Consider the following 23,524-nt stretch of genomic DNA (forward strand, 5'->3'; position numbering starts at 1 on the left):
AATATCATCAGGGGTTGCTTGAATCAATATCTCATAGATTCTAGCGATCCAAGCCTTATGCTTTATTGCTACAACAACTGGTATTTCCAAAGTTGATCCTGTGCCTTTCATGTTTCTAGTGAGAAAGCACCTCAATTGTAAATATTTAAAAAAAGTCTCCTCTATCTAACCCATATAGCTCTTGCAGTTCTACGAAGGATAGCAGCTGCCCTTCTCTATATTGATCGCCCAGGAATGTAATCTCCCTCTTCCCCCTTCTACTTGTTACTTGGTCTTGGAAGATTGACAGGAGGGTGATTGCTGCCTTCAATGGTGTGTAAACATTTAATTTTGGGATACTTCATTTTCCCTTTACCTGCCTCCATACTTTATAGGCTACTTTTAAGATTTTACATTTAGTCTTTTTATAATTGCTGGGTTCTAGCAGCTTAACCAGGCAACCCTTGATATCACTCCCCAGAATTAGTATGAAAATAGTCCGATTGTCAGTATCGATCATCTTTACTCGGTCTCCAGAAATCAGGATATCCATTTGTTGTAGCATGCAAACCCAGTATTATAGGAAGAAACTATGTATTGCCCATCCCCCTAGTTACCCTCCTGGGTTTGCAATACCCCCATAAAAACCTGTTGCATACCCATTCCTGGCTCAATATCTAGTATGAGCTAATTTCTGGAGGGACAGTCCTAAAAACATATAAACCCTTAGCTAGGAATGACATCTTAAGCACATTGCTCCTACCGAACAGTGAAAGATGCAGGTGATCCAATCTTTCCAATTCTCTTCTAACATTATCTTGTCGATGACAGCTGTGATTTAACCTCTATTTAAACCACCGAAGAGACTAATAGTGGATTTACACTCTGCAGATTTTCTGAGCACAGGATCTGTGTTGTATCTGCATTTAATTTGTATCCTGAGCAAGCTCCAAATACCGAAAGTCTTAAAATTAGGATTTTTATCAGTTTAGTAGTAGTAAAGTTGAGAAAAATCCTAATTTTAAGACTTTCGGTATTCACAGTAGGCATTTAGGAGTCCTAAAGTTAGGAGTCCTAACTTTACTACTACTAAATTGAGACAAATCCAAATTTTAAGACTTTCGGTATTCACAGAAGGCATTTAGGAGGGCTAAAGTTAGGAGTCCTAACTTTACTACTACTAAACTGAGAAAAATCCTAATTTTAAGACTTTTGGTATTCACAGAAGGCATTTAGGAGTCCTAAAGTTAGGACTCCTAACTTCTGTGAATACCGAAATGAGTAAGTGTCTTCTGTGAATACCAAAATGAGTAAGTGCCTTCTTTGAATACGAAAATGGTAGTAAGTTTAGGATTTTGTCTTAAGTTTGTTCTGTGAATCGGGCCCTATATGCTTGATTGAGTAAAAACTTTCTGTTGAAGGTCCATGAAGTTTGATCTCTGGTGACCCCCGTCATTGGAAATTCTATCACTAAAGGATTATGATCTGAGAAAGCCCTCGGGAAGTTCTCGATCCCCACTTGTCCCGTTAATGTAGTTGAGACAAAACAATAGTCTAGTCTTACTAATTTATTATGGGGGCTGAAAAGAATGTAAAGCCTGGGTCGGATGCTTTATGTTTAGCCCAGATATCTACCAACCCATGTTCCCTCACCAGACCTTGCAAAGCGTTAAAGACCTTCAATTTTTTCCCATGATAAACTTGATCTCATTGAGTTCGAATTGGCTATCTATATGGAAATTTAGATCTCCCAAAAAGATTAAAGGGTGTGGCCACAATGTAAGTTCTGTATTTAAGTAGTCCAGAACCTCAGGTTCATCTAAATTGGACCCATACACAGAACAAATCGTAAATGATGCAATAACCACACCATACTCCATGATGGAGATATCTTCTCTGACTCGCTTGCAAGTGCCTATCCTTTTTTTTGTTACAATTGCCACCCCTCTTGATGTTGTCCCTTGACAGGTGTATGCTAATACACTATACCCCAAATCCTTCAGCCAACTTTGCTTATTCATGATATATGAGTCTCTTGGAGGCACACCAGATCAGCCTGCATGAATTGTAGACTCGTGGCTATTTTGTCCCATTTGTTCTTATCATTGAGGCCACAAATGTTCATCGAGCAAATCCAAATATTACCCACAGTCATTATATTTGTAATCGAACAATCATAATCTTTCAATCCTGCACCTCATGCTAATGCTCTCTACAAGGCCATTTTCTTGCTCCTTACAAAGCTGTGGATTCTATGACAATTAATACGAAAAATACATCCATTTGCTAGCCCCTCCGCCACCCTGCGACCCACCCAAAACCTTTCTCACCTTCTCCCCCTGCCCAACTCTCACAAGCAGTTGGACCACCCAGGTTCTGTGATGGAGTGTTACCTTTCCAGAGTGCCCGTACCAGCCATATGTGGTATTGGCTATATATGTAGTGTTGTGCGCGTGTTATGTCTCGTGTGTGTATTAGCGCGTGTATGTGTGTGCATGTGTAGAATGTATGGACTGTGATGAGTAGGGAACGGAGTGGGTAGAGACGGTTGCTGAGGGAGAAGGGTGGAGGTTGCTGTTGTGTTCGGTGTCGCTGTATAACTTGTATTACTGGATTAAAGAAGAAGTACGGAACGTAACTCAGCCTACGAGTCCTCTTTTCAACATATGGCGACGAGCGGGATTTGACAGCGGCACTGAGCACAATTTCGAAAAAAAAAAAAAAGGGAAATGTCTTTTTGTTGCTAAAGGATTATCCAGATCATCTTGCATGGCGTTTTATTGGACATCTAGACAACGGAAACTTTGAACGGTAAACAATTTATGATATTTATTCCCAGCAGCGCTCACCCGTTATCTGATACCGTTGTGTTGTGTATTTTTCAATTGACCTGCACGAGTGGATCACATTGGAATGCTCCACGCGAGTGATTATCCGTGAACACTCCAACCGATGCGACTTGATGACGCGCTTTACATTTCCTTGAGCTTCCGTAGAGGATTATCTACGTCACTGCATCGTCATCACGTATCACAACACAACGTGGCGGCCATTTTAAATCTAACCACTGTATCCTAGCAACAAGCTCTGTGCAACACCGAGTGCCAATTCCAACGTTGTTGGTGTTCTTCGTGTTATTAATTCAGCAAGAAGCTTTAAGTAAGCATTAATTGTTGTGACTCGGTGGTCTTGGCAATTTCCTAGCAATTTCTACACTTGGATTAAAAGAAACAGTTCAATTAAATTTTGATGACGAACTCTGGTGAACTTTTTGCCCAAACTAATAACATCCATGATGCAATGTGAACATTGGTGAACCTTTTGCGCAAGTATCATATTCATTAGGAAAATATTTTTTTCTTTTTGGATTGTTGTTTTTTTTGCTTATTGTTCTCCTTTACTTCATCCAAATGTCTTCAATTCACCCACCTCCATTCTTCTTAGCAGAATCTGGTGAACCTCCCATAGCATGGGATTTATGGCTTGATATGTTTGAAGCTTATGTTGAGGTTTTAGCTGAAGAGGAATCCTCTCAAGAAAGGAAGGTGTCTTTACTTAAACACAGACTCGGCGCAGTAGGGTTAAGGGAGTTTAAAAATTTACCTAAAATTGATGATGCTGGTGACATGGGTGTTTATCAATGTGCCGTTAAACAGATGCAGGAGAGGTTTGGGAGGAAAATTAATGTAGTAATGGAGAGGTTTAAGTTTTATTCGAGGGCTCAAAAAGTGGATGAGTCAATTGATCAGTATGTTTCGGCTCTAAGGGGTTTAGCCGTTACGTGTGAGTTTGAAAGTATGACTTATGACCAAGTTCTATGTGACCAAATTCTTATGAAAACTAAATCTAAAAAGATTCAAGAAAAATTATGGTCATCAGGGAGTACTTCATTATAAAATGCCATTGAAGTAGCTAGGGGTGAAGAGATTTCATTCCAGTGTATTCGTGAAGTTAGAAATGAGAAAAATGATTCAGTATCTGGTTCAGTTAATGAGATAAATAAGGGTGATAAATCCAAATTAAAAAATGATAATAAGTCATTTACTAACTACACTAATAAGAAAAGTAATGAGAAAGGTTATGAGAAAAGCAATGAGCAAAAGAAGTTTTTATGTTATAGGTGTGGATCTTCCAACCATTTAGCAAACTATAAATGGTGCCCTGCACTTGACAAAATATGCACAAATTGTAAAAAGAAAGGTCATTTCACTAGAGTATGTCACAATTTTAAGGCTAAAGTTAATTGCATTCAAGAAGATGATCAAGATGACATAAATTATATCCAAGAAGACGATACTTTTCATGTTGTAGGTGAAATTTGCAGTATACATGATGAGTCAGTAAAGGTGAGGGGTAAGGTTAAAGAGCTACCATCAACCATCGTCAACATTGACGGTTTAGAAGTTAAGGTAATGGTAGACTCTTGTGCGTGGTATACCATTATGGGCATGGATCAATTTAAGTCACTTTGGCCGAACAGGTCATTATTGGTTCAGGATGTACACCCTGGGGGTTATACTGGACATAAAATACCTTTAGAAGGATTCATATTTGCTAAAATTAGTTTTGGACATAATTCATGTCAAGGCAAAATATATATAGCTAACAAAGGTGCAACCATTTTAGGATGGCCACACATGTTTGATTTGGGCATGAAAATTGATCCTCGTTTAGAGTGCCCTGTTTATTCTATTCAGGATAACTGTCGTGGAATGGATGATTATTCATTTCTGAAGGAAAATATCCCTGATGTTTTTTCCAATAGCATGGCAAAATTATTTTAAGAGAAGGCACATGTCCAGGGAAGCAAAAACTGAGAAATGTACCTATTAGTTATAGAGAAAAATTAAGTGAAATACTTAAAAAATTGTGCAAGGATGGAATTATTGAACCAGTTGAGAGTTCAGATTGGGTTTCGCCAGTCGTAATTTCTCTTAAATCCAATGGCGATTTGCGTTTATGTGTTGACCTGAGGTGTTTAAATGAAGCCATTTGGGTTGACACATTTCCCCTTCCAAATTTGCAAGAACTTACATCTTCTGTTGGTGGGTCATCTTGGTTTTCCAAGATAGATTTAACAAGTGCGTATCACCAAATTGTTTTAGATGATGACTCGACACATTGTACTGCTTTCATTACCACAGAGGGAATGTTTAGATATAAACGTATGCCATTTGGCCTTGCAAGCGCGTCTGCAGTATTTCAAAGAGAGATGTGCAAGATCTTACAAGGTATTAAAAATTCTAAAGTATTTCAGGACGACATTTTAATATACGGAAGTGACAAAGAATGTCATGATGAAAGTTTATATGCTGTTCTAGATGCATTGAGGAATAATGGATTGACTATCAAAAATGAGAAATGTGTGTTTGGGAAATCTGAAGTGGAGTATTTAGGACATATTATATCCAAAGATGGTATTCGACCAAAAATCAGTCATGTTGATGCTATTCTAGCTGTCCCTGAACCTGCAAATAAGGAACAATTGATGTCGTTCCTGGGGTTAACAGAATTTTATTCACGTTTTGTTGAAAACTATGCCTCGAAAGTTGAACCATTGAGATTATTGTTAAAGAGAGGTGTAGTGTTTACATGGGGCGAGCATCAAAAAATGTGTTTTGAAAAATTAAAGAAAGAGATAGTTACAACACCATGTTTAAAACCATTTTTGCCAAATGCTGAATGCATACTATCTGTAGATGCGTCTGGCTACGGCATTGGTGCTGTATTTTCTCAACATGTTAAATCAGAAAAGTGGGTAGTGGCGTATGCTTCACGCACGTTAACGAAATCAGAACGCAATTATTCCGTAATAGAGAAGGAGTTATTGGCAGCTTCATGGGCTGCTGAGAGATTCAGGATGTATGTGTGGGGGAGGAAATTCAGAATTTGTACCGATCACAGACCATTGGTTAATATTTTGAGACCTGAAGGTGGGAAGAATTTGACTCCTAGGTTAGCTCGTTTAGCTTCAAAACTACAAATGTTTAGTTTTGATATAGAGTACATTCCCGGTAAAGATAACATTGTTGCTGATGGTCTTTCAAGATTACCTAATGCGGATTTGACAGGAATTGAAACTGATAGTGATGGTGAAATAGCTTTCACCATCAAAGATGTGTTTTTGATAAATGAAAAGGATGTTAATAATATCGTTTCTGAGGCATCTTGGATGTGCGAGATGGACAAGGATGTTGTTTTGAAAGGAGTTAAACGATTCATAGTTGATGGGTGGCCAAGAGAGTCCAGCTTACGTGGTGAGAGTGCTGCATTTTCGAAAATTAGAGAGGAATTATGTATTGTTAATGATATTGTCCTAAGAGGTGACAGAATTGTGCCTCCAGTCGGCTTAAGAGAGAACATTGTTGAGAAGAGTCACATGGGGCACGGCGGTATGTCCAGCACTAAGAGAAGGATTAAGGAGTGGTTTTGGTGGCCAGGGGTCGATTCCATGGTGGATAGATTAGTGAGGAATTGCAAAATTTGTGGTGCCAGTGATAAGGTAGCAAAGCCATTGAATGTACCTTTAACCATGGTGAAATTACCCGAGTATCCATGGCAAAAGGTGGCGATTGATTTCATGGGTCCATTTTCAGCTATATCTGCAAAGGATTGTTACGCTATTGTGTTGGTTGATTATTATTCGAAATGGCCCGAGGTAAGAATGGTAAGTGGGATGACCACGGAGGTGGTCATTGAGTTTTTAGAAGATGTATTCTCAAGAGAAGGTGTTCCAGAAATTTTGGTTTCGGATAATGGACCTCAGTTTGTGTCACAAAAGATGGAAGAATTTTTGGTGATAATGGGTATCAAGCACATCAAGTCATCACTATATCATCCCGAAAGTAACGGTCAAGTTGAGCGCTTCAACAGGGTGGTTAAGGAAGTGATAGAATTGGCATTGAGCGCAGGCTTACCCTGGAGGAAAGCTCTACTAGAGAGGTTAACTGCATATCGTGTTACTCCGCATTCTACCACAGGGAAGACACCTTTTGAGGTTTTGAGAGGTAGGAAACCATTTACTGGGTTAGTCCCTTGGTGGTTGAGAAAAAGGAATGATAGAATGCAGTGTAGTAACAATGACATTGATAAAGAAATCAGATCTGAAGTCAGGAAATATCAGGATCGCAGTCAGCAATATCATGGAGGTAAATGTAATTGGCCTTTGGTGAAGATAGGTCAAATGGTTCGGGTAAAGAATCCTAGGATTGTGTTGAAGGGTGAAAGTGTATGGTCCACACCCTTGAGAGTAATGAAAGTGTTTAGTGGTGCGGTAGAATTGGAAGATGGTAAGAAGTGGAATTTTCGACAATTGAGTTTTTGCAATGAGAGGGATGGTGCGGTAGGTTCACATTCTGGTTCACATTCTGGTGGAGTTGATGAGGGAACGTGCAGTGGGTATATGTTAGGTGATGATTTTGGATTAAAGAAGGATGTGACGTCAACTGGTGACACGGTTGGTTGTAGTGCTAGGTGTGATACAGGAAGTGATGTTAGAGACATTGTTGATGGTGTTTCATCTTGTTCTAATATTAGTGTTGAAGGTAATAATTTACGCCGTGGCAATAGAACAAAGAAGTTACCTGCCCGGTTTTCAGATTTTAAGTTAGGATAATTCTTGTGGTGGTGTCTCAAGTTATTGAGGAGGAGGGTGTGTGGTGTTGGCTATATATGTAGTGTTGTGCACGTGTTATGTCTCGTGTGTGTGTTAGCGCGTGTATGTGTGTGCACGTGTAGAATGTATGGAATGTGATGAGTAGGGAACCGAGTGGGTAGAGACGGTTGCTGAGGGAGAAGGGTGGAGGTTGCTGTTATGTTCGGTGTCGCTGTATAACTTGTATTACTGGATTAAAGAAGAAGTACGGAACCTAACTCAGCCTACGAGTCCTCTTTTCAACACCATACACCTGAAAGGTGACCACCCTGACTACTGCTTCCCCCAATGTGACATGAGAAAACACCACTCACCTAATTGGGTACCAAGACTCTTAAATCTCATTGCAGATTGGAGGGAAAAGATAAAAAAATAAGAGAAGAAGAGTTTGTAAAAACTCTTGAGCCTTAATCTCTGATGTGAAGAAATTAGGCTTGTCCCACCAGGCAACTTTCAGTTTAGCTGGATTCATTAAAAAACCTGAGTTCCCCAACTCTGGAATGGTTGAATCAGCTGATGTAACCACCAGTGACGTTCCACCATGGAATGGCAGAAGTCTGATCTAACAAAAATGTTATGACCGTTAAAGGAGCGCTGCAGATCTGGCCGAGCCAGATCAAAAATCGTCTGGCGAAGCGGAACATTTCTGGCATATATCAGAACTGCTCAAGGTTGACTCCAGTCCACTGTGGCAGACCTTTTCAGGAAATCTGTGAGCATGTTCAATCTCCTGAGCCCAATCCCATTTCTCCAGCTTGGGGAGAGCACCTGTACAAAGGTCGACAACAAATTTCAGCCCGTTGTCCCCCTCCTCTTCCTCTGGGATACCTAGTACCCTCAAGTTATTATGTCTCAGTCTATTTTCAAAGTCTTCCATTTTCCATTGAGTGTATGTCCTTTGATTTTCCAGAGATACTGTAATTTCTCTGTGTGATGAAGCTTCATTTTCCAATGGAACAGCCCTTTTCTCCTCATTAGCCATTGCCTCAGTGAACTCAGAACATATTTTAGAGATCTTGCAAATGGCCCCCTGCATTTTCGCGCAGGCTGTATGGACTCAGCAACTTTCTGAATGTGTCTCTAACCTGTGAGCAAAAATGCTTTGATATACAGACTCTAATGAGGCAGCCCCCGCTCCTCCCTGTGGAGTATTACCGATTGTTGCGCCATCCCCTTCCAAGACTAGGGAGATAGAATTGTCCCAACGATGCCCCTGAGCTCTTGCTTAATTTTTGCTTGATTTCTCCCGTAAAGATATTTTTTTGCCCTTTTCACTGTGGCAGTATCCTTCGGGAAATGATATTGTTTCCTTGCTAAGCTGCTGGATTTGCTCTCTTGACTGTGGCTCTCTGAATCTGATCAGTCAGAGATATGCGATAATGAAAAGAACTTATCCACACATTCAGCCTCCTGCCCCCATTTACAGTTGGTTTTCCCATTGGGTGTGCCCTACCTGTGAATACGTTGGGGCAACTTATGTGCCTTAAGTGCAGCGGTTGAGGTCAGTTCTGCTTCACTGTGTTGGGTTAGGATCTTAACTTCTCTTCCCGGTTCCTCGGGCCCCTGTACCACTGTTTGGCATGACAGATTTTCAATAGAGAAGGTTTTGGTCACCTCTGATGTTATGCCTAAACCACTGTAACAATGTGGAAAACGGGAAGTCATAGGGGATAGCCTTATGATCCAAAATATATGTGTAGAATCAGAGGCTTCAAAAGTAGAGGCAATGCGAGAATGGGTTTATGCGAATTCACGTAAGCAGCATGCTCCGCTTTTTAAAAAAAGGAACAATGACCAAATCGGAGTGCAAAGTAAACTTGCATCAGTCATGCACGACTTGCGAATAATTAACTAAAAACGCAAAAGCCCGAACAATAAATAGGCAAAGAGCATAAAAAGAGCCAATTCGTAACATAACTATGGCTTTAGTGAGCGTTAGGCGGAACTAGCGGTTTTGAGAGTAATGGACCGAAAATGATAGCTAACACGCGGCGTGCGCACTTAGAACTGCCAATACAGTGGTATTATTAACCACGCGGAGCTTATTAAAAACGGAGAAGAATCTCTGATGGGTGGAAACTATATATAAAAAATGCTCCACACGATGTTAGAAATTTAATTAACACGCTTTAGAAGAGATAACATTATAATATTCTCTCACAGAGCCCCGAGCTAAGAAGGACAATTGAAGGAAGCCCTTAGCATCACGGAAGTAGTGAGGGCCCAACGATCTCTGGAAAGCAGATCCAACTCTAGAAGGTGAGTGTTACAAGGAATAGGGAGCAGTAAAGAAATAGTCTTATTTTCCGTTACAGTTCATTCATGCTCTATTTTTATAGGTGAAATTGAAAAAACTTTCTGAGAAAAACGGTGAACTGGAACTTACTATACCAGCAACACCATAAGATAAACAGGTGAGCATGGTATTTATGAGGGAAAAAGAAACAAGAAAGGGAGTATGCAACTAATAAAATATTATCCCCACTATTTCAGATTAAACAATATTTAAAAACACTGCGACCATCACAGAGAAGCTTACACCGATGTAAAGAGCCGATTATCCTAACTAAGGTGTGTAAATAAATAGGATAATTAAATGAGAATAAATTACTCACAGGAAGTAGGAGGGAGAGTTTAATATGTTATTCCCCGCTTCCCCACAGGGCAGAATTGAAAATAAACTGCCAGAATAATTGGGAAGAGAATATACATCACGTTTAATTACAGAAGGTAGGACATGGAACAAACATAGCATGTCTAAACATTTAACAACCAGACTAATGTTTCTAAAACAATATCTTTCCTTTGTATTGTTAGAGCGAGACTATAACTAGCCGCCTAGAAGTTCTTCTTCAAGCAAATATCCTGAGCAGAAAGGGATATTTTTGAAGGTATGCAATCGTGTGTGATTGCATGTTTTCTAAAATAGAGGGAAATGAATGAATGTATGAATACTTGTGCCCACATTCCCCAGCCCAATTCCTGTTTTGTTTTTTAAAAAATAAGGTGGGTCGGCTCCAAGGGTCACCATAGTGTTGTAAATGCAGAATGGAACCACAAATAATGATGTATAAATACAGAAAAGAATAAAAAGGATGGGACAAAAAATGACAAAAAACTGTTATCGATACAATAAATGTATTCTTATGTTGATATTTTCTGTTCACAGATAGATGTGTACATCAAAACTGTCCTGAGGAAGGTGGGGCATATTGCCACAAACCACCGAAACGCGTCGACTACCCCGCAGGGGATGTTTTTATATATTTTATAATTATGTGCTACTACAATTGATGTCCTCAATAGTATGTGATCTGTGTATTCTTGCACCCATAAATCTGACCAAAAAAACTTTGAAATCTAAACATCATTGAGTAGACTGATATTGCTTTTAACTTTGTGTAATGAATTCATGTTTTATAATGTACCAAATACCTTTTTGAGGAATATCTGTTTTTATAATAAAATGTTGATGCTTCTGCACATGAAATAGTTCCTGTTTTTGTGGTTCCATTATAGCATATTATTGATGAACAGTATGAATGTGAATAAGTTGTGATGAGTGAATGATCTAGTTCCCCATTGTAACCAAGAACCCAGGGAACACTTTTTCTCTTTTCTCGCATTTATTACCCTGTTCCTGTGGGTGTAGACTATAAGGGTACTCTCTTTTTCTCTTAACCATTCAAGCACGGTTTGTTAACCGGAGAGTTGTCAGCAAGAAAGTCCAAATTGATATGGACGCTATTAAAACCTATGGTTTTACAGAGGATCAGTTCTCTAAAATTATAGGCAGCTCAAAAACCACAAGTGCATCCATTATCACGGATAGTAATTCTGAGAAATGGAACACTTTCTGGAATCTAAAGAAGAAAGTTGTACGCACAGAGCTGCACTCTGAATTCTTAATAGAATATTGTAAAAAGGGCATCATTCCCATCGGACTACAGGTAAAAAATGAACCTGGTCTGTTTGTAAAAGATGAAAAGTTTATTGAACGATGGACCCTAATAGCAAACAGATGTAGTAGGGACTGGATGCTTTTAATCATTGAAACAGCACAAGAATTCATACTAGTAGAAAGAAGAGATCTTGACAAAATGGAGATAGAACTTCAAAATAGTTATAGCAATGCCCTTGACGAGGCAAAGAAGAAACTAAGCGAAATAGCAGAAGATGTTGATGGATATAGGGATTACCTGATAGGCAAAAAAACCAATAAGTTACAGAAAGATCTAAATAGGTATAGTGTGGAATTAGTTTATCCTTACACCAAAAAAGATTATTATGACACACCAGCCCAAGAAACCAACCAGAAAAAAACTTGGTACCCATATAGACCAAGGGGACAAAGGAAAAACGTGAGCTTTTCAGAATCCTCCTATGCAAGTACCGAATCGGATGAGGATGCCCGTAATGACACACGGGGCAGAAAGGATACGAACCAAGGCCAGAATAGAGAACAAAGACCTTTTTTAGGGCAACAACAACAGAGAGGAAATCATGCACCGAGAGGGAGGGGGAGGGGGAACTACCCTCGACAAGCTCAACAATACAGACCAATGTATATGAAAACCCGCAGTCAGAAAGTGTGGGATTAGGTGCAAAGGAGGCTGTCCCAATAATAAATCTATCCAAAAAAGTACTAAGTAGAGATGAGGAGAAAGTATTAAGCCTAGGCTTAGGATATGCCCCCATAACCAAACCTAATAATTATGAGATTCAAAAAGATCTAAAAAGCTTATTTAGAAAGGTGAGACTTAAACATTTTTTTCTTAATACTGAACCACCTGTAAAAGAAAACCTGTCAGGTTTATAGCCCATGTCTATCTGGACCCCAGCTAGAGCTATGGTCAATAAAAATGTAGAACTCTTCGAAAGAGCAGTAGAGAAAGACATTGATAATTTGCTGAAAAAAGAAACGAAAATATATAACAATAATTTGTCCAAGGATTGCAGGGATGCCCTCAATAACCTAGAAAAATGTGAGAACATAACGATAAAGCCTGGCGATAAAGGTGGGAGTATTGTGATTTTAGAAACTGAGGATTACAGAGAGAGAATGTTGTCACTATTATCAGTAAAAGAACACTATAGACGATCTACACAAAGAGAATGGGACAACTTACAGCTAAGCATAAAAAGAGTATTGGATCTAGCACTGGAAGATGAAATCATCTGTACTGATGAATATGGATTCTTATTAAATACTAACCCGGTTATACCGGCGATCTACGGTCTCCCAAAAGTGCACAAAAACCTGGAAAATCCCCCCATGAGACCTATAGTCTCAAGTTTAAACTCCATGACTGAACCATTGAGCATCTACGTGGATACATTTTTAAGGCCTTTGGTATCTAAACAAAGATCGTATATCAAAGATACCACAGAAATGATTAAAAAGGTAGAGGGTATTAAATTCAATAAAGAACAACAATGGTTGGTATCGTTAGATATCGAATCATTGTATACAAATATACCGCAATCTGCGACAGTAGAAACAATAAGAGAACTACTCAAAGATGAGAATGGAGATCTATCAGAGCACTCAGTTTTTTTAAATGACCTAACAGAGATTATTCTTAAAAACAATATCTTCCTATTTGAGGATGATCTGTACTGTCAGACCAAGGGCACCAGCATGGGGGCTACCTGTGCGCCGAGCCTGGCTTGCCTCTATGTTGGTGCTTTTGAGGACAAGCATATTTACAACGAGGCTTGTCCATTTTATGAGAATGTAGAAAATTACTCAAGGTTCATAGATGATATATTTTTCATCTGGAACGGAGAGAAGGGTGAATTACTGGAATTTATTGAGTGGCTTAACTGCGGGGATTCCAATTTGAGGTTCACCTCAACAATGAGCCAGGAGGAATGTGCCTTCCTAGACATCACAATCAAAAGTAGGGAAGGTACTCTGTTTGTGGATCTGTATGTGAAGCCCACGGATCGCAATACTATGCTCCACTACAACAGTGATCATCCGCGGTGTCAAAAGGATAATATTCCTTTTGGACAGTTTCTGCGGCTTCGCAGAAATTGTACCAATAGACAAGACTTTGAGAGTCATGCTGAGAACCTTAAGATTAAATTGCAAAACAGAGGCTACCCCAAGGGCATAATCAAAAAAGCATACAAAAGAGCCAAATTTTATAACAGGGAGGCACTGTTTGAAAATAATAACAGAAACAGAGAAGAAATGAATAAAATAGTGTTTGTCTCAAACTACTCATTGTTGAGCAACAAAATAAAAAACATAATAAATAGGAACTGGAGCTACTTACAAGACCCAAGCACAGGTACCATTGAAAAACCTCTCTATTCATATAGAAGAAATAGAACAATTAGAAACATGCTGGTAAAAACTTACAGGGACAAATCAGAGAATAAACAAATGAGCATGACGACAGGGACTAAGGTAATAGGAACCTACCCATGTAGTTCCTGTGTAAATTGCAAATCAATAATGCCAAGCCAGAAAATCACCTTAAATGAAGGAACACATATCCCTAAAGAGATGTACAACTGTAAGAGCAAAAATGTCATCTACTTAATAACATGCCCATGTGGCTTAGGGTACATCGGTGAAACTGGTAGGGAAGTAAAGGTACGGCTGAATGAACATCGTTCAGCAATCAGAACTCAGAAGTGCAATGCCCCATTAACAGAACATTGGGTGCAGCAGAACCACAGAGTAGAGGATCTCAGATGGTGCGTGGTGGAAAAAATCACAATGTCAAGAAGAGGCGGTAATTGGGAGAAAAAACGCAAAATAAGAGAGCAATTCTTTATGTGTAAATTCAAAACACATTTTGAGGGCCTTAATAACCGGGAAGAATGGGAAAGGATATACCGATAAAATCACGCATATACCGATAAAATCACGCATATACCGATAAAATCACGCATATATAACACCGGGTATTTCTGCTTATAACAACAGGCTTCAACACGTCAATAGATGTAAGAGTCGGGTCTAAGTAAATTAGTCTAGAAATGAGTACAAGAAAGTGGTATTGCATTTGATCAAATAGAATGCCTATTATATTCGTCATAAGACACTCAAAGATGGCGCCCATACTCGAGCACAGACGAACCCCTCAAGATACCTCTTTTATGTTTACTAACAAAAAAATAGAGGAGCCACGTGACCTAGATGTGGATGGTGGGGCGTTTCAGACCCACTTTAAAAAGAGACCGGATATGACAACGTGTCTCTTCAACAATCGGGATTTGGAAATACATCGGTGGAGGAGGCAAAAACACGGCAAGAAGGTAAGAGACTGATAAATATAGGGCAACCTTTATGCACTCGAAAAACTGAAATTTCGGGCTTAACGTATAGTTAAAGTCAAAAGTGGATGGGTAAAGAGTGAACGCGGTCAGTGGATGTTATGCCTAAACCACTGTAACAATGTGGAAAACGGGAAGTCATAGGGGATAGCCTTATGATCCAAAATATATGTGTAGAATCAGAGGCATCAAAAGTAGAGGCAATGCGAGAATGGGTTTATGCGAATTCACGTAAGCAGCATGCTCCGCTTTGTAAAAAAAGGAACAATGACCAAATCGGAGTGCAAAGTAAACTTGCATCAGTCATGCACGACTTGCGAATAATTAACTAAAAACGCAAAAGCCCGAACAATAAATAGGCAAAGAGCATAAAAAGAGCCAATTCGTAACATAACTATGGCTTTAGTGAGCGTTAGGCGGAACTAGCGGTTTTGAGAGTAATGGACCGAAAATGATAGCTAACACGCGGCGTGCGCACTTAGAACTGCCAATACAGTGGTATTATTAACCACGCGGAGCTTATTAAAAACGGAGAAGAATCTCTGATGGGTGGAAACTATATATAAAAAATGCTCCACACGATGTTAGAAATTTAATTAACACGCTTTAGAAGAGATAACATTATAATATTCTCTCACAGAGCCCCGAGCTAAGAAGGACAATTGAAGGAAGCCCTTAGCATCACGGAAGTAGTGAGGGCCCAACGATCTCTGGAAAGCAGATCCAACTCTAGAAGGTGAGTGTTACAAGGAATAGGGAGCAGTAAAGAAATAGTCTTATTTTCCGTTACAGTTCATTCATGCTCTATTTTTATAGGTGAAATTGAAAAAACTTTTTGAGAAAAACGGTGAACTGGAACTTACTATACCAGCAACACCATAAGATAAACAGTTGAGCATGGTATTTATGAGGGAAAAAGAAACAAGAAAGGGAGTATGCAACTAATAAAATATTATCCCCACTATTTCAGATTAAACAATATTTAAAAACACTGCGACCATCACAGAGAAGCTTACACCGATGTAAAGAGCCGATTATCCTAACTAAGGTGTGTAAATAAATAGGATAATTAAATGAGAATAAATTACTCACAGGAAGTAGGAGGGAGAGTTTAATATGTTATTCCCCGCTTCCCCACAGGGCAGAATTGAAAATAAACTGCCAGAATAATTGGGAAGAGAATATACATCACGTTTAATTACAGAAGGTAGGACATGGAACAAAAATAGCATGTCTAAACATTTAACAACCAGACTAATGTTTCTAAAACAATATCTTTCCTTTGTATTGTTAGAGCGAGACTATAACTAGCCGCCTAGAAGTTCTTCTTCAAGCAAATATCCTAAGCAGAAGGGATATTTTTGAAGGTATGCAATCGTGTGTGATTGCATGTTTTCTAAAATAGAGGGAAATGAATGAATGTATGAATACTTGTGCCCACATTCCCCAGCCCAATTCCTGTTTTGTTTTTTAAAAAATAAGGTGGGTCGGCTCCAAGGATCACCATAGTGTTGTAAATGCAGAATGGAACCACAAATAATGATGTATAAATACAGAAAAGATTAAAAAGGATGGGACAAAAAATGACAAAAAACTGTTATCGATACAATAAATGTATTCTTATGTTGATATTTTCTGTTCACAGATAGATGTGTACATCAAAACTGTCCTGAGGAAGGTGGGGCATATTGCCACAAACCACCGAAACGCGTCGACTACCCCGCAGGGGATGTGTTTATATATTTTATAATTATGTGCTACTACAATTGATGTCCTCAATAGTATGCTGATCTGTGTATTCTTGCACCCATAGATCTGACCAAAAAGACGTTGAAATCTAAACATCATTGAGTAGACTGATATTGCTTTTAACTTTGTGTAATGAATTCATGTTTTATAATGTACCAAATACCTTTTTGAGGAATATCTGTTTTTATAATAAAATGTTGATGCTTCTGCACATGAAATAGTTCCTGTTTTTGTGGTTCCATTATAGCATATTATTGATGAACAGTATGAATGTGAATAAGTTGTGATGAGTGAATGATCTAGTTCCCCATTGTAACCAAGAACCCAGGGAACACTTTTTCTCTTTTCTCGCATTTATTACCCTGTTCCTGTGGGTGTAGACTATAAGGGTACTCTCTTTTTCTCTTAAGCATTTGGTCACCTCTTTGCCTGTGCTTGCTACCTGGGATCGTTCCTTGCCAGGCACTGAGTCCAGATACTGCAGGGTGGGGGAGCAGCGCCCACCCACCAGACCACAGATATCTCCTCATTCACCTTTCCTCAGACTACCATGGAGGGATTGACCAGGCACTACAGGTCCTTTGACCACAGGAGCTCTTCTGCCCTTCTCTAGGAGCTGTCGTTGTGTGTGGGTTTAAAAAAAATTATTTGACCAGACTCCCTCTGACTCAGCAGCTCCTGCAACAAAGCCCTTCATTACAGTCCCCGGATCCAAAATCACTTTCCCTGTGGCCTTCTTCAAAAGCATCCCTGTATCTATAGGGGGCAGGGCTTGATTCTGAGCCCATAGCCCCTCCATGACTCCTCATACCTCTAGCAGCCTTCGGTGGAGTCATCATCAGTCTGCCCTATAGACCAGCTCCACCCCCAACAGCAGCGCAAACTGCGAGGAGGTCCAACCGTCGGCCATGCCACCTCCAAACAAGGTACAAGTGGGCTACACGAGAAGCAGCCGTACCCAAAAAATCGATCTGCAGTCTTGAGGGGTTCTTCAGCCATTTCATCCTCTTTTAGCAAGTAAGGGAGACTGCATTACAGTTTGGTGGGATGAGCAGAACGAGAGGGTACAAACCAACACACTCAGATGACCACCATCTTGCTTGCCTCTTGTGTACCAAGTGTAATACAAAATTACTGAAAATATGTGAGACACGGGCATAACGAATATTTCACCAGGCATACTCAGTACTTGAACAATTGAGAAATAGTAATTGACTAAGCAACAAGACCTTGGTGTTTATAGTGCATGCACACAGAAGCATATAACGCAAGAGCACACATACAATCACTGACAGAATATCGACTGACAGAATATCGACTACCCAAAATATCGTTGAGAAAATATCGACAGTCAAAATATCGAGTTCCAATCTACAAACAGGTAAGTACAAAAATATCGAGTACAAAATATCGTTTACAAAAATATCGTTGTAAAAAATATCGACTTTACTAAAAACAATGTTTAATTACATTAATATAAAAAATTAATTACTAAAATATAATTAACAATACTTAAAATAACTTTTAATAATTAAATAATTAATGAAAGTAAAAAAATAAAAAAAAATTCATCATATTTCTTAAAACATATATATATAGTAACAAAATTTAATTAAATAATAGGCAATATTGTATATGTACCCCCAAAAACCCAAAACTGACCCTGAACCCTAAAAATACCCCTTTACCCAAAAACTGAAAACTGACCCTGAACCCTAAAAATACCCCTTTACCCAAAAACTGAAAACTGACCCTGAACCCTAAAAATACCCCTTTGCCCAAAAACTGAAAACTGACCCTGAACCCTAAAAATACCCCTTTACCCAAAAACTGAAAACTGACCCTGAACCCTAAAAATACCCCTTTGCCCAAAAACTGAAAACTGACCCTGAACCCTAAAAATACCCCTTTGCCCAAAAACTGAAAACTGACCCTGAACCCTAAAAATACCCCTTTGCCCAAAAACTGAAAACTGACCCTGAACCCTAAAAATACCCCTTTACCCAAAAACTGAAAACTGACCCTGAACCCTAAAAATACCCCTTTGCCCAAAAACTGAAAACTGACCCTGAACCCTAAAAATACCCCTTTGCCCAAAAACTGAAAACTGACCCTGAACCCTAAAAATACCCCTTTGCCCAAAAACTGAAAACTGACCCTGAACCCTAAAAATACCCCTTTGCCCAAAAACTGAAAACTGACCCTGAACCCTAAAAATACCCCTTTACCCAAAAACTGAAAACTGACCCTGAACCCTAAAAATACCCCTTTGCCCAAAAACTGAAAACTGACCCTGAACCCTAAAAATACCCCTTTGCCCAAAAACTGAAAACTGACCCTGAACCCTAAAAATACCCCTTTAATTTAACATAATTAGCAATTAATCAATTAAATTAAAGTAATTACCAATTACATTTTAATTAATTAAAAAATATTTTTTAATTTACAATTATTTAAATATTACTACCAATTATTAAATTTACATATTTAATTAATTATAATTAAATTACTTCCCACCCTATTCCCCTATAAACCCACAACCCGCTACAGAAAATACATTATTTTAATTTACATAATTAGCAATTAATCAATTAAATTAAATTAATTACCAATTTAATTGTAAATAATTAACATATATTATTTAATTACCAATTAATTAATTATTACTACCAATTAATAAATTTACATATTTAATTTATTATAATTGAATTACTTCCCACCCTATTCCCCTATAAACCCACAACCCGCTACAGAATAAAATTACACAATAATTTAAAAAAATTATTAATTAAAAATAATAATTAAAAAAAATGACACTTTTCACATATAATATAACATAAAACACTATAAATAATTAAATATTATTTAAAAAACTATATTTTTTACTATCTAGATTATATACTTGGATATTTTCACTGTCTATATTATTTACAGTCGATATTACTTCACTTACCTTAAAAACGATATTTTGACTGTCGATATTCTGTCTAGTCGATATTTTCTCCAAACGATATTTACAACTCGATATTCTTTCCAGTCGATATTTTGGAGTCGATATTATGTCTGTGCACCATATAGCATGTATATATGCACACAGAAGAATCCATAAAAAGCTGCTCTTGTTGAATAGTACAACAGACTTGCAAGCACACTGCACTCATACAAACATGTAGGAAGTGTTTAATTTGTAGAAAAATGTAAGTGCAGGTGCCCAAAGTTTTACTCAGAAGCCTCGTTGGTGCAATCGAATGTTTGGATGTCTAATGCCAAGGCTGCACAGAAAAATAAGTGCCAGTCTGCAAAAACGAGTGCCAACAGTTCACCTACAATCACTGACACAAATTAAGTACTGCTTATAGGCATCAATAAACAAAGACCAAAATCACAGAGAACTATACAGCAGAGAGAGGATATTCACTGCACCTGCAAAGCCCTGGATGCAGTATGGCACACAAGGGAATGTGCACTAGAGAGCCCTGGATGTTTCAGCAACAGGGGTGCAGAAGGTGCTGTGCACCAGGGAAGCACATGCTTGTGAAACGGAAAAGCATTGGATGATGCACCTTAGGGGAGCACAGGCTCAGCACTGAATGTTGTGCATGAAATGAACCTGGAGTGTTGTGCATCAGTCAAGCAACCAGTCTGTCAGGGAATTGTGAAGTGCGCTATTCACCAGTAGGGGTCTCAAAGCGTTGGGGGGGGGGCAGCTCCGGTCAGTCAAAGAGCCATGTCTTGAGTGTCTTCCTGAAGATGTGAAGAGTAGGGGCGCGTCTGATGTTGATCGGGAGCTTGTTCCAGGTCTGTGCAGCGATGAAGGAGAAGGTTCATCCACCCGTTCTGGCTTTGCAAAAGCGTGGGGTTTTGGCAAGGGTGAGGTCGGCGGATCGGAGGTTTCTCTTGGGTATGTGGAAGGAGATTCTTTCATTGAGATATTGGGGTTCGGTGTTGGGGACACATTTGTAGGTGTGGGTGAGTATCTTGAAGGTTACTCTCTTCTCGACTGGAAGCCAGTGGAGGTCTTGCAGGTGTTGAGTGATGTGTTTGTGTCAAGGGATGCTGAGGTCGAGTCTGGTTGTTGTGTTCAGTATGGTCTGGAGCTTGCGGAGCAGAGATTTGTTGATCTCGGCATAGAGAGCGTTTCTGTAGTCAAGTCTACTGATTATGAGTGGGTGGGTTACAGTCTTTCCTGATTCTGGGGATCCATTTGAAGGTCTTGTGGAGGATGCAGAGGGTATTGAAGCAGGTAGAGGAGGCGGTATTGATCTATCGGGTCATGATGAGGGTGGAGTAGAGAATGATGCAGAGGTTCTGGGCGTGGTCCGTGGGGGTGGGGGGCTGGTGTTTTCCCATGCAGAAGGGGAGGGTCTGAGGAAAAGGACTTCTGTCTTTTCAGAGTTAAGCTTCAGGCAGCTGCTGCTCATCCAGGATGCAACATCCTTCATTCCTTCCTGGAAGCTGAGTCTGGTGGTGAGGGGGTCCTTAGTGAGGGAGAGGATGAGCTTGGTGTCGTTGACATAGGATACTATGCTGAGTCCATGCTGTCTGATGATGGCAGCAAGGGAGGCCATGTAGATGTTGAAGAGCGTGGGGCTGAGCTAGGACCCTTGGGGTACTCTGCAGTTGATCTCTGTGAGTTCGGAGAGGAAGGGCAGAAGTCTGATTCTGTGGGTTCTGCCGTGAGGAAGGAGCGGAGCCAGTCGAGGGCGGTTCTCTGTATGCCACTATCGTGGAGTCTGACGGTGAGAGTGCAGTGGGAGACGGTCTCGAAGGCTGCAGAGAAGTCGAGTAGGATCAGGGCCGCGGTTTGGCCTAGGTCGGGGAGGGTGCGGATGTCATCTCTGGCAGGGAGTGGGCAGTCTCTGTGCTGTGGGCGCTGTGGAATCCAGATTGAGAAGGGTAGAGGATGGAGTTCTTTTCGATGAATTTTGTTAGTTGGCCGTTGAAATCTTCCTGGTGCCTTTGGCTGCAAAAGGGAGGAGAGATGGGTCAGTGGTTCTTGAGGTCTGTCGGATCTGCTGAGGGATTCTTGAGGAGGGGCTTGACTTCTGTGTGTTTCCAGTCATCGGGGAATGTTCCGGCTTCGAAGGTTCATTGGTGGCGGCTGCTCTATGGAAGATGTTCGGAGGGCAGGGGCCCGTGGGGGCTCCACAGTGAATCCCTTTCATGTTTGACACAGTGTCTTCGGTGGTGGCCAGGGGGGGCCAGGAGGAAATGGTGGCTGGTTGTCATTGCTGGGGGAGGAGTGGAGTGGGTGTCTGGTGTCTGTTAGTTGAAGTTGTCGTAGAGGGATCTAATTTTCAGGTGGAAGTAGGAGCCGAGTTTGTCATTGAGGTCCTGGGAGGGTGTGAAGCCCGTGGCTTCGCTGGGGGGCTTGGTGAATTCCTGAATGATGTTGAAGAGTTCCTTGGCGTTGCTGGCATTGTTGTGGATTTTTTTTTGGATGAAGGTCCTGTTGGTGACATTCTGTCATGGCGTTTTTGTATGTGGTGCAGTCTTTCAAAGTTTTGCTGTTTCTCCAATTCTACTCGAGACATCTGAAGGTGCGTCTGGATTCTTAGAGGTCAGCGGTGAACCTGGTGGAATTCCTGGGGTGCTGTCTGTCAGGGTTGTGGAGGGTGGCAAGCTTGTCTGCACAGTTGGTGATCCATCTGTGAAGTTCTTTGGCTGTGGATTTGGTATTGGTTAAGGTGGAGGGGCATCGCGCTTGAGGGTGGAGTTGAGGTGCTCTTCAGTGACCTTGTTCCAGTTTCTTTGTGGAGCGTCTGGTGTAGGATTGGGGGCGGTGGGTATTTCAATGTAAAAGTGTACACAGTGGTGGTCCGTCCAGGGGAGGTTGCATAGTGTGGCTGAAGTGAATGTTGGCCTCCTGAGAAGATTGGGTCAAGGGTGTGTCCTGCCATGTGGGTAGGTGTGGTGATGAGTTGTTTCAGTCCAAGGTTGGCAAGGTTGTCCACGAGGGTGGCGGAGTTGGGGTCACTCAGGTTGTTGAGGTAGAAGTTGAGGTCTCTGATGAGTATGTAGTCCATGGAGTCGATGGTGTGGGGCATGATGAGGTAGGCGATGATAGTGGTGAACGCGGTTCGAGGTCCAGGGGGTCTGTAGGTGAGGGTGCCGTGCACGGTTGTTCTGGTGCTTGTCAGGATCTTGAAATGGAGGTGTTCGGTGGCGGATGGGGGTCGCTTGTGCTGGAAGTGGTGAATCAGGAGGAGCTGTTGTGTGCGATGGCAAGTCATTCTGAGTGGTTGGGGCAGTCCTTCCTCTGGATCTTGTATCTGTTAGGGATGGCGGTGGCAATGTCAGGGGCGGAGGTGGGGTTGGTCCATGTTTCCATGAAGAAGGTGACATCTGGCGAGAGAGTGTCGAGGAGGTCCCAGATCTCTACAGCATGTTTATGCAGGGAGCGCAAGTTGAGGAGGATGCACCTCAGAGCTTCGGGGGTGCTAGCGTCCTGCGTGGGGGTAGCAGCCATCGGGGTGCAGAGGCTAGTGAAGGTTTGTCTGCAGTGTCGGCAAGAGAACTGGCCATGGGTGGTGTTCAGTGTAGACAGCTGTTGTTCCTTCCAGGGTTGAGTGCGAGGAGGGCAGCTGAGTCATAGCAGTGGATGGCCGGAGAACCAGGGTCCCTGGCACTGGCAATGGTCGGGTCACGGAGGGACGCGGGCAGGTGCAGATGGGCTTGCCTTTTGCGTGGCTGCACAGCGGCCGCCAATAAATAGGGAAGTGGGAGGGCATCGCAGCTGGGAGGCGGGAAACAGCAGGTGGGACGGGCTACGGGGGCAGCAGTGGCAGGAAAAGGACAGAGAAAAACAGGCACAGATAACACAAACAAAGGGCAGAGGTACAGAGACAA

Source organism: Lissotriton helveticus, chromosome 11 (assembly GCF_964261635.1).
Source record: "Lissotriton helveticus chromosome 11, aLisHel1.1, whole genome shotgun sequence".
NCBI lineage: Eukaryota > Metazoa > Chordata > Amphibia > Caudata > Salamandridae > Lissotriton > Lissotriton helveticus.